Source organism: Lissotriton vulgaris, chromosome 8 (genome assembly GCF_964263255.1).
Source record: "Lissotriton vulgaris chromosome 8, aLisVul1.2, whole genome shotgun sequence".
NCBI classification, from domain to species: Eukaryota; Metazoa; Chordata; class Amphibia; order Caudata; family Salamandridae; genus Lissotriton; species Lissotriton vulgaris.
The window spans coordinates 643,411,170-643,426,679 of record NC_141696.1 but is presented as its reverse complement, the minus strand read 5'-3'; the positions used below and the strand labels follow the sequence as shown (position 1 = coordinate 643,426,679).

The window sequence follows — 15,510 nt, the reverse complement described above, 5'->3', positions numbered from 1 at the left end:
CACCCAACATCGCCTGGTTCCCTCCTGGTTCCACGGTAGTCACTGGCTAGTGACTTTGAACATTGTCCCCTCTGCTTTCAGGTCTTCACCTCTTAAGATCCACCCTTGGATCCACCAGAACTCTTCTCGACTGGCCGCCTGCAGCATCATCATCTTCAGGCTCCATTTAACCGCACGACGAAACCCGACGCACTTTCACACCTGTGTACCCGCTTCCTGTGGGTGAGGTAACGCTGGCACTCCGGTGCTCCTGTGTAGAGTAACATCTCTAGTGTCTAGGTTTCAAGTTGTTAGGTTCTGGTCCATCCGGAAGATTCCCTTTGCAGTAACTTTGTGACTTTTACGCACCCATTCTAACACTGCACACGCACTCCGTGGGGCCTCCTGGTCACCAACTCTTGTTAGCTCCTTGCAGTCCCAGCAATTCTCAAGGCCCTAGGCCTTCTCCCTTTTAAATACGTGGTTCTTATACCACTATTTTAGTATATGGTTTGAGAGGCCACCAGGGCCTATCCATATTGTGCAACATTTGTATATTTAAACAGTGTTTTGTTTTAACGCATTTGCTTCTGTGCTCATAAAGAGTATAGGGGATACTTGTAGTAAATAAATATATATATATATATTTTCAATATATATCTGTGTGGTGTCCTTTCATTTGGTATTCATGGAGAGTGTATATGGTAAAACAGCTTGCTTCACATCCCTTTACAGAGTTTAGCCTAAGACTGCTTTGTCCATGCTACCCCTAGGATAGCTGGTCTATAAGGTTGACTTACAACAATCATCATAAGGGTTGTTTGGACTGAAACAAGGTGGTCACTAGAACTAGTGAACATCATATATCAGGCCAACTTCTCACATTTGTGAGCAGCGGGTGGGATTTGAGCTTGCTGTTGTTTTACCATTGCAATCTTTGAAAATATCATTTGAAAGATCACACAGGTACCTTTAGGTACATATAAAATAAGACTAGTATACTTAAGTTCTACTGAACTTAGTTGTTGTAGAGCAAAGGGATTAGCACACCCTGACTACAACTGACTAGAGAAGGTTTAGTAGGTAAACACCAGTGTAGGTAGATTGCAACACATCCACCCACACTAGAGCAATGGCTGGAGCAGAGGGGTCCACTGGACCCGTCCCTGTTGAGAGTGACCCTCCAAAGGCACCCTCCAAATTTGCTATGTTAAACTTTAAAGAGTTGAGGCAGCTGTGTACCTTAAGAGGTATCAAGCCAGGTCAGAACCCTAGCACAGCACACCTTAGAGAGCTTTTAGACCAGTCTGAAGCTCTAAAAACCTCTAAACCAGACCCCACAGGGAATGGAGAAGGGGGCTCTCCCACTGAAGATGATAACACTGATGTCCCTGTCCCTGATGTCCAGACTTCTAATGAAGTTCAGAATGAGAATCTGCCTGAGAATGAGGAGGTAGATGAGGATAAGGATGAGGCAGAAGATGAGGACAGTGAGTCTGATGATGGTAGAAATAGTCAGGTGCCAGCCAGAAGACCTAGCCAGGCTAACTTAAGCCTATTTGGGACTGAGAATGGGTACAACCCACTCAGACCCCCAGGTGGACTTAACCAGGAGTCTAGGAGGAGAAGGAATCACTCAAGTGGCTCTGACACCTCCCATGCTTCTAGAGGTTCTCATGGTCACTCCAGAAGGAGGATGACAACTCCTCAGAAGAGGGAACATGGGGCAAAAATGAGAGAGGCTGAGCTTAGGATCCAGAAGCAAGAATTAGAAGTTGCCCTGGCCCAAGAGAAACTTGCTAGAGCAAGACAGCCTAGAGAGAGTGGATTAGGATCCACTGTGGAAGCATCTTTTGATAACAGAAACCTGAGTAAGATTGTGCCCCCCTACAAAGCTGGGGATGACATCCACAAGTGGATAACTACTCTGGAGAGAGCCTGCAATGTACAGCAGGTTCCCCAAGAGCAGTGGGCAGCAATCTTGTGGCTCTCCTTTGAAGGTAGAGGCAGAGACAAGCTCCTCACAGTTAGTGATGAGGATGCTAGAAATTATCTGGTCCTGAAGAGTGTTCTGATTGATGGGCTAGGCTTAACCACTGAACAGTACAGGTCGATGTTCAGAGAGGCCCAGAAGACACAGACTCAGGACTGGTCTGAATTTGTTGAGTGTGCCACTAAGGCTCTGGAGGGCTGGTTGCTGGGAAGTAAGGTTACAGACTATTCAGGATTGTATAATTTGATGATGAGAGAGCAAATCTTAAATAATTGTCAAAACCAGCTTCTACATCAGCACCTGGTGGACTCCACAAGAATTGGGTAGGAGGGCAGACAAATGGGTCAGAACCAGGATCAGGCCTAAGAACCAGGGTGGTGACCAAAAGAAAGAGACTACCAAGCCTCAAGAGAAAGGTGGGGATAAATCCAAAGAGAAGACTTCCCCAGGGCCCCAAAACTCCAATGAGGGGGGTGGGTCCCAGAATCCTTCCAATACCCAAAAGAAACCTTATTGCCATGCCTGCAAACAGGTAGGCCATTGGAAAACTGACAGCAGTTGCCCCAAGGCCAACAATAAGGAAAATGTTCCTCCCAGTAATACTCCAACACCTCCTGTTACTACTAGTAGTAATCCCCCAGGTGGTGGGAGTGCCACCAAGAAATTGGTTGGGTATACTTGGGGAACCCAAGTGGAATCTGGCCTAACCAGGTCCCCTACCACAGATACTCTTGTCTGTGAAAATGGCATGGGGTTTGCCAACTTCACTGCTTGTCCCAACACTTTGGACAAGTACAGACTGGAGCCCCTCGTCAATGGCCTGAAAGTTGAGGCCTATAGAGACACAGGGGCTAGCATCACTATGGTGACTGAGAGCCTAGTCCCCTCAAGGCAACTTTTACCTGGAGCCACATACCAGGTGACCAACATTGATGGAGTGCAGAGAGATCATCCCATGACAGTGGTAAATCTCAGCTGGGGAGGTGTCACTGGTCCCAAGAGAGTGGCAGTGTCATCAAACTTGCCTGTAGATTGTCTACTGGGGAATGATTTAGAGATCTCAGCCTGGGCTGAGGTAGAGCAAGAAACCCATTTTAAAATGGTAAATCTCCATGGAAAGGTTAGTGGGGCTGTGCTGGCCACAGCCCCAGTCCAAGATGTCCTCCCTGAACAGGTCAGGAGGGCTGTGCCAGACTCAGCCCAATCTCAGACAGATTCCTTCCTTGAACAGGTTGGCAGGGCTGTGATGGTAACAGCCCATACCCAAACTGAGTCCCTTCGTGAAAAGGTTGGGGAGGGGTTGTGATGGCCACAGCCCAAACTTAGACTGATAATAGTGTTGTGAAGCCTGAAACTATGGATCACTCCACTCAAACAGAGAGCATTGAGAAGGAAGAGAAATCTCCCTCCCACCAGACATTAGGAAAGGATCGGCCTCCTCAGGGAACTGATCTGACCCCTTGTGAAGAAACTGCACCAGAGGTAGTTAGGCTTAGCCTGGCAGAACCCCTGATGTCAGTGGACCCTTCCAAGGTGGGACCCAGTCTGGATCAGGTAACCTGCCCCTCTCTACCCTGCCTCAGTCAGCCCAGGACTGTAGAGGTCAAGGAGGCCAGTGGACCCCAAAGGGCCCCCTGTCCAAAAGAACTCCCCAATCAGCAGATTAAGGGCACCAAAGCTAGCAGTCCTAGCCAGGTGAAAATAAAACACACTACTGAGGGATTCCCCTTAAACAGTGTCCACAGATGGACACTGTTGGGCACAGCCAAACCTGGGACCTAAGGGCCCCAAACCTGACCTGTCCCTCCAGTAAGCCAAACAGAGGGACCTAGCTTCCATCTTTAGGTAGCCAGAGGTTGACCATGAGAGCACACTGCAACCCAGTCCTAGAAAGAAAGGCCTATATGGTGGATAGTGATTGGACGAAGTTGATCCCAACATTAGTGGAGTCTCACTTCAGTACTCCATCCCAGCGCCAGCCTTTTACTTTGCCAAAACACACCACAGGTAGAGATTCCCTATGGTGGAGACCCTCAGATACCCTTAGAGTGAGGGATTGCTTAGTGGACCATGAGATAGGGGGTAACCATGCCAGTGCATGCACCTCCTCATATGGCCACTCAGGCAATATAGGCTTAACTGGTCAAGGATAGCCTTATCTCCTTTCGTTTGGGGGTGGGGGGGGGGGGGGGTTATGTAGGAAGTGGGATATCTGACTATGGTTGCCCCCAACCTTTTGCCTAGTGTTTTGCTGGTTTTTGACTTAGTTGGCCTGGGATCCTGCTATTCAGGGCCCCGGGCTATCTGCTCTCTCCTTAAAATGGACTCCAATGCACTCTAGGTGCATTACCAATTGGAACTGGTTCACCTTATGAGTCCCTGTACCAGTGTACCTTAGGTACCCAGGACATAGGTGCAACCAAGGCCTACCAGGGGCTGCAGCATGTAATGTGCTACCCCTGGCCTGGCCTAGCTATTTGACACAACTGGCTGATCACTCAGCTGGGGTAAGTTGGTGTAACCACCTCTTACTTAGATATAGTATATCTATATCTAACATATATGGACACATGGTAACCTATAAGTCACTCCTATGGCAGGCCTCGACAATCCTGGAAGCAGAGTGCTTGGTTTCATGTGAGATGGTGCTCTGGCATGAGCTGGGCCTGTCTGCAGCTTTCGGAACAACGTCCTTTAGCTGTTTCATGATATTGCCATACCATATACTCTTAAGTGCATTATGAACCTTGCGGTTAAATGCTATCTTTGGTTTGGCTTTATCAAAACATGTCGAGTAAGATGTCATACGACTTGGAATACTACCCCCTCGCCAATTCTGGGGACGGGGATAGCATTCCACCCTTCTAGAGGGAGACGACATGTACCTAACCTGAAACCCGGGTAAAGTTAAACATAAGCCTCAGCATCACAAAATGGATGCTGCCACCACAGACACAAGTCTGACCTTCTGCTGCTGGGAGTCCTTCCAGCTTGGGAGGCCTGGACAAAGGGTTTCCTGTCAGGGGAGGTGCTTGCACCACCCCAGACAGGATTTTGTGTAGTGGGTTAGGGAGGGCTGAATAGAATGAGACATGCCTGGGGCACACAAGGTGTCCCTGTGCATATGCCAGTTCAAACCGGTGCTGGGGCTTTCCAGCCCCAGTCCTGGCGCGAAACTGGACAAAGGAAAGGGGGTGTAACCACCCCCCTTCCTGGTTCCACCCAGAAGAGGGACCTAGCAGGTGATCCGGCCCCTAGATTTGGTTTAAGAGTAGGAGCTGTGTCCTAAGACTTCAGATCATCCTGAACTCGACTTGCAACTAAGAAGAAAATTGGACTTCGACATTCTGCTGCACAGAAGACTGAAGAGCATCTCCCTTGTGGCCAAGGAGTGACAACCCTGTGAATACAGGCACCATCCAGCAACTCAACATCTGCTTTGCCGCCGCCGGAGCCCGAGCCCAGAGCCCAACAAGACCTGGATTCCCAGACATCTCAGAGCCCGATCCACAGTCCTTGAAAAGAAGAGACCCGTGGAGGCACCGAGAGACGTGGGACCAGCCATCTTAGAAGATCCACGAGAAGCTGACTGTGCAGCACCCGAGGCATCCTCAATGCTGTGCTTTGGGGTTTGAGAAGCCCCACCACCGAGCAGCATCTGCACCGAAAAGCAGCCCTCCAGCATCTCCACGATCTGCGTGGGGCCCTTGTGCATTTTGTCACTCAACGCGTCATCCCCGTCACTGGTCCGTTGGCTAGTGGTCATCTTGGCGATGAAATCTGAAATCTACACCACTGGTCTGGTTGCCTCAGACTGGCTCTTTCTCCTGTGAAAAGGAACAGCCCCTCTGACCTTGCTGGTCAGAGTAAGAAGCTTGCATCGTTTCCTGTGTGGCTTGCATGAGCCAAGGCCTGTTTCCTCCAATCAAGAAGCAGACACCGCCATCAGCTAGAGCCTTTGTGGGACAGCTCGTGATCGACTCCTGGACATCGGTGACCTCTTCGTGTCCACGTGGCTGCAGAGACAATCTTCACTTCTTCACCTGTTGGCACCCAACATCGCCTGGTTCCCTCCTGGTTCCACAGTAGTCTCTGGCTAGTGACTTTGAACATTGTCCCCTCTGCTTTCAGGTCTTCACCTCTTCAGATCCACCCTTGGATCCACCGGACCCATTCTCGACTGGCCGCCTGCAGCATCATCATCTTCAGGCTCCATTGAACCGCACGACGAAACCCAATGCACTTTCACACCTGTGCACACGCTTCCTGTGGGTGAGGTAACGCTGGCACTCCGGTGCTCCTGTGTAGAGTAACATCTCTAGTGTCTAGGTGTCAAGTTGTTAGGTTCTGGTCCATCCGGAAGACTCCCTTTGCAGTACCTTTGTGACTTTTTACGCACCCATTGAAAGTCTATGGGTGCCCGCGTGTAACTTCTAACACTGCACACACACTCCGTGGGCCTCCTGGTCACTAACTCTTGTTAGCTCCTTGCAGTCCCAGCGATTCTCAAGGCCCTAGGCCTTCTCCCTTTTAGATACGTGGTTCTTATACCACTATTTTATTATATGGTTTGAGCGGACACCAGGGCCTATCCATATTGTGCAACTTTTGCATATTTAAACAGTGTTTTGTTTTAACGCATTTGCTTCTGTGCTCATAGAGAGTATAGGGGATACTTGTAGAAAATAAATATATATATATATTTTCAATATATATCTGTGTGTTGTCCTTTCATTTGGTATTCAAGGAGAGTGTATATGGTAAAACAGCTTGCTTCACATGCCTTTACAGAGTTTAGCCTAAGACTGCTTTGTCCATGCTACCCCTAGGATATCTGGTCTATAAGGTTGACTTACAGCCAATCATCATAAGGGTTGTTTGGACTGATACAAGGTGGTCACTAGAACTAGTGAACATCATATATCAGGCCAACTTCTCACATGTCACATGATTGAACACTCTAAATGAGATCTGTTTTCATTTAAGTATTTCAGAACTCAGTGTTCTGCAACCAGGTCAGCAACTTAAATTGTTTGCTTATTGCCAATTTACGTTTGCCCCTATTAGTGGCATTTTGTCCTTTTTAGGTCGAGCCTGCGACAGTGCATTCACTGCATGCATTCTCGCCTGCGAGACATTATTGTTTACAATAAAGGACTTGGAACCTGTCCATTACTTACCATTTATTGGCTTCACTGTCACTCTTCTCTGCTGCTTCCTAATTTGCCAGCTCAAGCCAGGCGTCACTTCTGTTCCTTTCACCGGCGCATGGACCAAACACAGGTTGATTCAACTTATTTAGTTGGCATCCACTACTCGTGCTGTGATTGAGGCACCCTTTCTCCCTCCCCTGCTCCTGCCACCCCTGCCTCCATCTGGTGCTCCCTCCCTCCTCTCCTGCATCTCCCTCGTGTTGCTTTTTCCTGATCCTATTCTTGCTGCTCCCACATGCCTCCATCATCTTGCTTAGCCCAGTACAACTTCTTTTTAGCATATTGCACAGCAGCACGGGCTGCTGCACAACATGGCTTTAAAAAAAAGTGCTATGACGTAGGCAACACTGGCCGTGTCATAGTGTTTTTATTCTTCTTTTTATTTTTGACACCACATTCGTGGTCAGTCACCCTCCACGTTCTCCGTCAATGTTGCCACCATACACCACAAAAGAAAGTTTTAATGAACATGAGTCTTCATTGCCTGTTTCTATTATGTATATCCCCAATTAAATATACATAACAGTTATGTAAACAATTTCTAAAATAATATCTTATTGTAGAAGTCTAATTAGCTTTTTTTATTAGTTGTTTGCTAATTTCACATATCTATATTATGTAGACATGTCACTGTAGCAAGTCAGTCTGCCAAGCGTTAAACTAATACTTAATAAAGAGCGTTGGCAAGAAAGAGGGCACATGTGTGTTATGAGTAGGGGAGACATGTTAACATGTTCCTCTTTCTGGCACATAGAAAGAGGAAAAAAAGAGGAGAAATAAAGAAAGGTATTTCTCCTTGTTATGCCTCACCTGTGGAGGAGTAGCATTTGACGCATTTCCAGGTCTACCAATAATAGTAAATCTGGGAATGCATCAAAATCCATGGTTAGATGCTTGGGAACACCCAGGCTCCACCCATGTAATGCCTCCCTTTACATTGTGTTGTGTTACTCTAGATTTATCAATCCACGCAAGGTGGACTTGCATGGCTTGATAAATCTGATTTATAGCTATGGCACCCTTGCACCACCTTGTGTGGCGCAAGGTCAGCACAACCCATTGATAAGTCTATCTCCCCACACCCTCCCTTTGTTGCCCACCTATGCCCTCACACTGTGTTGCCCACCCATGCCCTCACACTGTGTTGTCCACCCATGCCCTCCGACTGTGTTGCCCACCCATGCCCTCCCACTGTGTTGCCTACCATGCCCTTCAACTTTGTTGCCCACTCATGACCTCCTACTGTATTGCCCACCCATGCACTTCTACTGTGTTGCCCACCCATGCCCTCCCACTGTGTTGCCCACCTATGCCCTTCAACTGTGTTGCCCACCCATGACCTCCCACTGTATTGCCCACCCATGCACTCCTACTGTGTTGCCCACCATCCTCATGACCTGCCAGCACAAAAAAAGTACAATGAAGCAGCCAACGCTGGCGGCATCATCACACTTTTTTATAAACTTCAGACACGGTGCGCAGCAGTGTGGTTCTCCACATTTACAAGGCCATGTAAAGCCACCCTGCGTGGCTTTTCGTAGCCTTGTAAATATGGCTCCTTTTCACACAGCACTTTGCGTGAAAGGGACGTGTCATAAGTGTTGCTGTGGGTGTTCCCACGAAACACCCATGGATTCTGCCACCTTCCCAGGTTTACAAAAGGTAATACTGGGAATGTGGCAAAATCCCACGCCTCCCCTAAGGAGACATAAAGAGGCGCAACAAGGAGAAACACTTTTATTTCTCCTCATTTTGTCCTCTTTCTATGTGTGCTGCATTTTGCTGCACACATTAAAAGAGGAAACACATCTCATGATTATTTTTGTGCAAGAATGTGTCCCTTCCTGCATAAAAACAACCATCCCGGCAATGCATGCACCGATGCACCGTGGTGCAAAGGTGCCTACATTGGCGCGTGGCAGCCAAATGTGTGCCAGTGCAGGGAGAGAACAGGGATCCGTTTCATTGTATATATGACTCTTCCCCATGCTCTGAAAATAACACAGCATGGCACAGCCAAATGGGTTGTGGTACCATGCTGCATTACTTTCTTGTAAATAAGGCCCTTCTCCTCTTTACACCTGCTTTGGCAAGGCATTCGTTTCAGTGCTGCCCCAGAGTTGAGCTAAGTGGTAAATGTGGGACAGTGTCAAAACCCATGGGTGTTGTGTAGGAACACCCACAACATCAACACCAACGGAACAACCCTTTCACGCAGTGTAAGTGATTGCTTTACTCCATATTTACAAGGCCATGAAAAGCCACGCAGGGTGGCTGTGCATGGCCTTATAGATATGGGCCGGCACACTGCCCCTCTGGAGCTTCACAAAAGTGATTCCTCCAGCAACGTAAAAGTGCTGCAGGGTAATTTGTAAATATGCCCTGATTCTCCATTTATTGACAGGTAGTTGATTGCAAACACCCCAATGAGTACAATATGACAGCAGAACGAACGTCCACCATTATTTTCCCGCTATCTTTTGCTGAAAATCTAAATTGATAAAAAAACAATAATATACAGCTCACTTCCTGTGCTTGAAATGGCACGGATTTCACTTTACAAGCAAAGTCGTCTTCGAAAAAAGAGGAAGAAGTTATTTTGTGTGGCCGGCTGCTAACGGATGTAAGCCAAACCCACACATTATTATCACTTCCCCTTGGCATAACGATATATAAATTGTAACTAAACTCGTCAACAACGTCAAAGCTGCATAAATCGATTTTAGAAAAGAGCTGCGTAGGATCTTGAAATCATCATCGTGTGGACTGAAAGAAAAATCGCCTTTCATTTATTTGTAGATTGCTTATTTGAAGGTGACACAACCTGAACCTTGAAGGTATGTGATTTACTATATGTTTCATGTTTGCTTTGTAGATGAGTGATTTCATTCCTCTCTCTCTTACTATGGATTTCATTGTGAATTGCTAGTCCATGGCAGTGCTGTGGCAAACATGAAGGTGGCGGCTACTTCCTGCTACTGGATCATTACTGAAATTTCTGTGATATTTAGGGCAATACCTCGGCAGGACTTTTATGGAGCGTCACTTTGCAGGTGTTGTGTGATATCTGGTATCCCCATCTTAGCGTGTATCTCTTCGGCAGCTCGGAAACGAAACTCAGATGGAGCAAGTTCAGACAGAAGCAGCTGATCACTGCTGGGGCTGAGTTAAGGGATACACGATTCACAGGATGCCAAACTCCGCTCTGGCTATAAATTACTTGAAACTTGTCTAACATTGCAGCTAGTCATTGCTGCACCAGTAGAGACAGACAGAAAGCGTGACAAATAAAAAGAATGAAATGTGATTTAAAGGACAAATATGTTAATATACATAATGTAAGCAAGGAAAATAGTTGGTGGAGCTTATGGAATCATAACGAAATAAACACGAGGAGAAGAGAATAAAAGAGAATAGAAACAACGTCAGGGGTAAAAATAAGGGGAAAGCCAATATCAAAACGAGTGAAAAATTTAAGGCATTAAGGTAAAAAAAAAGGCAATAAGAAAAAGCAAGATATGACTCTGATATTCAGAACGCAGGACTGCGCCATGTTCACAAAAATGTGGTACAGCCCAGCGTTTCCCCCTGTTATCTTGATACACGGATCATCATCAGGACATAGGTACTATGCCTAACAATTGTAGCCTCAGATGCCTAGCGGGGAGAGAGGGGAGAAGGGCAGTGGGCTATTGGATTAGGAGTAGTGAAAAACAATAGGAAAACACATTTCTACAACAAAAAATTGGTGCTAAGATTCACTTCATGCACAGTCAGTGCATTAATGGCCAGGACATACTGTCTGAGAGTGGCGTTAGAATTATTGCAAACGCTCGTGAGGGTGATCTAAAATTGTGAGCTTGGAGCAGCAATTCATACTGTGGTGGTCAGATAGGAGCAACAATGCATACTGTGGTTGTCAGTTACCAAGTCCTACTGTACAGTACATTACTGAATTTAAACCAGTTGAATTCAGGTATTCAGCGCAACATTTGTCATTTAAAAGAATACTAAAGGGTGACGGCGTGAAAAGATAAAAGGATAAAGGCGGAGGTGAGTGCAGTGGGAAGCCGTCGGAGGATGGAGGTCATGCAAGCGAGGGCTTGAGCCGTGATGTGAGCACGCGAATGAAGGAAGCGGCAATCACTGGGCGGCTTACCGATAAGATGAGCCAATTAACATTGTAGGTGTACGTCCTGCAACTTGGAAGCGTTAGCGATATGTGGTGCTTCCCTGTGGGGAGGGGACGGAATTAGACAGGAGCCAGGAGGGATAGCCAGTTAGGCAAGACTCTGGAAGGACGCTTACCTATTATTAAACGTGAGAGGCAAAAACCGTCAATGCGGGCGACTGAACCGATGCTTGGATGGGTCGGCTCAATTAATTCCAGGGTGAAGGGCCAACGGCATGATAGCCTAGAAGTGAGGAAGGGAGTGCGTGGGTTAGAGCTAGGATGTTAAGGGGTTGAAAAGCGGTACGCCAGGATTACAAACTTACCGGGCAGAAGAGAAGAGCAGAGGCGCAATCGCGGTGTCTGCAGGGAGAGTTCTCTGCAATTGGGCAGGACGGGAGACGTTATATGGGCCAGTGATTGGTGCATGAAGGGGACACGTGATGGAAGTGAAGAGCGAGAAGGGACTATGCGACATGGTATAGTCCGGGTACGGCGGCCATTTTGAATAGGTCAAGGACTAGAGAGAAATGGCGGCCATCTTAGAGAGGAGCATCAGTATCGAAGTGTGATGAGTTCAGGACTCGTGATATGGAAATTAATGACATTGGATTACAAATTAAGTCAGCGACCGAGAGGGAGACATATAATTATTCACAATTTGCACTGGTTTCAACTGTAACATTACATTCAGCCATGCTTAATTAATTGGTACATACAAGGTTACATATGGTTGTACAATTCACATTTGGCAGTGGTTTCAGCTCGTGAAGTTACGTTTAACCTTTGCACAGGTATATGATATAAGGAATTAGGATTCTGCACAGGGTTTTGGGGTAGCAGGTAAGTGGCGCTCAGGCAGGTAGCTGTTGTATTCACTTATCACCTGTGTAGTGTCTTTCCCTTTAATGTGAATATTCCACTTAGATTCTTGTATTACTAGGATTCCATGTATGCTGTTTGTCAGATGAGTTTCCCTGTTAGCTTTTATGGGAACATCAGCTTATCTCTGTAGCGCTTATTAAATATTCTTTTAATCAAGCAACAAGCCTCATGTGACGATTTATCTTCCCTTACAACACATGGCGACAATGGCTGACAGAGAAATTGAGCACAGAGTGTTTTAAAAGAAAACCAGCTGATGGAACAGCGCATGAAGATTTAAAAAAGAAGAAGGAAGAATAGGGAAAAATGCTTGGAGCAAGATAAACAAAAGAAAAGAAGTAACTGAAAGCAAAGTAAGGAAAACGAGTGAAGGATATTAATGGAAAAGAAGATATCATTGAAAACGGAACAATAGAAATTGACGAAATTGAGAAAAAAGGAAATACGTGCCAAATTGAAAACGGAACAGTAGAAATTGACAGAATTGGAAAAAAGGAATACGTGCCAAAAGCATAAGGTACGTGTGAAAAGAAAGATTCATCAATTTAAAAGCTTTAAATGTAATACGAGCAAAACGTTGGAGTTGGATGTTTACTTTTAAAGATTAGGAAGATGCTACCGTGAATGTCGGTTGGAGCATTGACGTGTTCTCTTCCAGGGGATACTCATTAATAGTCATAAGCACTGAATTATCTCCGCCCATGAGCGGGGACCCGGAACACATAAACAATATACATATATATGTGTAAATATAACCAAAAGTACAAAGTACTAAGTAATTATACACATATACATGTATAATAACCATAATATGCAGCCTAACCTTAACACATAGGCTAATCAAACCAAACCTTAAACGTTCTGAAGCATGAAAATATGCTGTATATAAATGCAATAAACAGGCATGAGCCTAAAATGCATTTCATAGCCATGAAAAACCTTTTATTTTCATCAAAGAACCTGTTGTAAACAGTTATTAGCCTAAAGGGCTGCATATGAAAAAATGTCTGTGTACAGAAAATCAGACTGGCACCCTCCCTTTAAGGCCCCAGAGAATCTGCACACTTTGCCTTTAAGGCCTCCAGGAGAACTCTGTTCCCATCATGACCCTCAGGTGACAGTTAGGTCAGTTCTTTTTTCCGGCTTGTTCTGTGAGGAACCTGGAACTTGAGCTCTGCTCATTTGAAGTATTTTCTGTCAGAACTTGGTTTTTCTTGCCTTTTCTTGACAAAATATAGCTTTGGTGGTGGTTTGTTACCCTTTTCTGACTAAGCTGTTGGTGTTTTTTAGTCAGAATGCCACCTTTATTTTACAAATGTCCTTCCTTTGGGAAGAAGATGTCGAAAACTGACCCACACTCTGTTTGTGTGGTGTGTCTTCCAGCTTCTCATAAGGTGGAAGAATGTTATCACTGCCTCAACCTTTCAAATAGAACTTTAAAAGAAAGAGAGAAAATGAGGTTGCTGGGCCTTCTGGAGAGAGAAAACCGTGGTGAGAAGAGTTCTAAAGGCCTATTATCATCTGCCAAGCCATCTTCTCAGCCCAAACGTCGAAGATCAGCGTCTCCAGAAGATAGAACTAAGAAACATCGACTCCAGGGAGCGTCACCGTCAAAAAAGGTGCGCTCGACGTCGAGAACCAGATCGCCGTCGACGTCGAAGAGAGCTCCATCGATGTCGAGGATATCGCCGGTGAGGCAGTCGCCGTCGAAATCCTTGTCGAAGTCGAGGCAATTGGTGTCGATTGCAGTGAGGACGACGTCGGGAGTGCAACGCTCGACGTCGAAGGATCGTGTGAGGTCGACGTCGAGGGACAAGAGATGTCCAACGTCGAAGGATCGTGTGTCGACGTCGAAGGATAAAGGGTTGACGTCGAAGGATAAAGGGTCGACGTCGAAGGATAAAGAGTCGACGTCGAGAAAGAGTCATCGGTCAACGTCGAAGGATAGACCGAGGTCGAGAGGGAGACATACGTCGTCGTCGAGGAAAAGGTCGACGTCGAGAGAAAGAATGACGTCGAAGGATTCGACATCGAGACCTAAAAAGAGAAGGTCAAGGTCCCCATTGCGACGTAGGTCGACGTCGAAGCATGTTTCGGGCTCGAAGCATGGAGTGTCTAGGTCTCCCCCACCTGAACATAGGGCGGAGTTGAGACTATCAAGACCAGCCTCCCGGACCTCAATTAGGTCTTTGTCGAGGTCAGAAATAAGTCCCGAACCTAGAGTGGAGACTTCCCCACATGATCAGCAAGACAACAGATCTGCAGTGGGGCAAGAGATAATGCACCAGGACTCTTCTGTGGTGGCTCATTCGGGCTCAACCTCAGGGCAGGTGTCAGATGACAGACAGTTGGTGCCCAGACAGCGGACTCCGTCTGGTTCATTGGTTTCTGAACACAGTGTAGCTTCTAGAGCTTCCAAGTCTTCCGCAGAGCTGAATATTGTGCAGGTGTCACCTGAAGCTTCACCTGAGCATACAGAGTGGCCTATTAACTTGTCACAGAGGTGGTTGGAAAGTTTGAGGCATTGGAAGATGCGTCCGATAATGGGGGAGAGAGCTCGGGTCCCTAGGACGGAACTGCATAGAAGATCACGCTCAAGATCCTTAGTGAGAGAGAAATCTTGTTCAAGGGAGCGTAGGAGGCAGCGATCGGCAACTCCTCAAAGAAGACGTAGAACTCCTACTCCATCTTCTACATCGTCTTCATCTTCTTCAAGATCTTCATATGGAGACTATTCTCCGACTATATCTTCTACTCCTCCTTCCAGAGTGTCTCCAGTAGACGATTTAAGCACATTTAATGATGTATTATGCCGTGGAACGAGTAAATTCAGCATCAAAATGGCAGTTCCCCAGGTAGCAACGTCAGTCATCTTCGAAACCTTGCATCACAAGACGACTGGCAGGCCTCTTCTGCCGTTAGTGCCCGGGTTGATTGAACCAGCAATGAGGACATTCCTAACTCTGGCCACGGTGGGTTCAGGTCCTTCTAGGATTGCGAAGAAGTACAAGGCTCCAGAGGAAGACCCAATGTTTTTGCGGTCTGACCCACCACCAGACTCCCTGATTGTAGCGGCAGTCAGGAAGGCGCATTCTGCAGCATCTACCTCTTCTGCTCCACCTGAAAAGGATAGTAAGAGTATGGATTCCTTGGGGCGAAGGATGTGCAATACCACAGGATCGGTCATGCGAGTGGCCAGTGCGGCTGCACTATTGGGCCGCTATGACCGTCTGCTCTGGGACTCAGTGGCTCGTTTTGCAGATAAACTC

General features: G+C 46.7%; 1 protein-coding gene across 2 annotated transcripts in view; it reads left to right on the top strand.

Annotated features, from left to right (window-relative positions):
- The first annotated feature begins 9,844 nt into the window (after nt 1-9,844).
- Nucleotides 9,845-15,510, top strand: part of TASL (TLR adaptor interacting with endolysosomal SLC15A4) — an 863,480-nt gene continuing 857,814 nt past the window's right edge. The window contains exon 1 of one of the 2 annotated variants that reach the window (XM_086934517.1): nt 9,845-10,022. The gene's annotated coding sequence lies outside the window, so the exon portion shown is untranslated. The remainder of the gene's footprint in view (nt 10,023-15,510) is intronic. The other variant, XM_086934519.1, reaches the window with a different exon arrangement.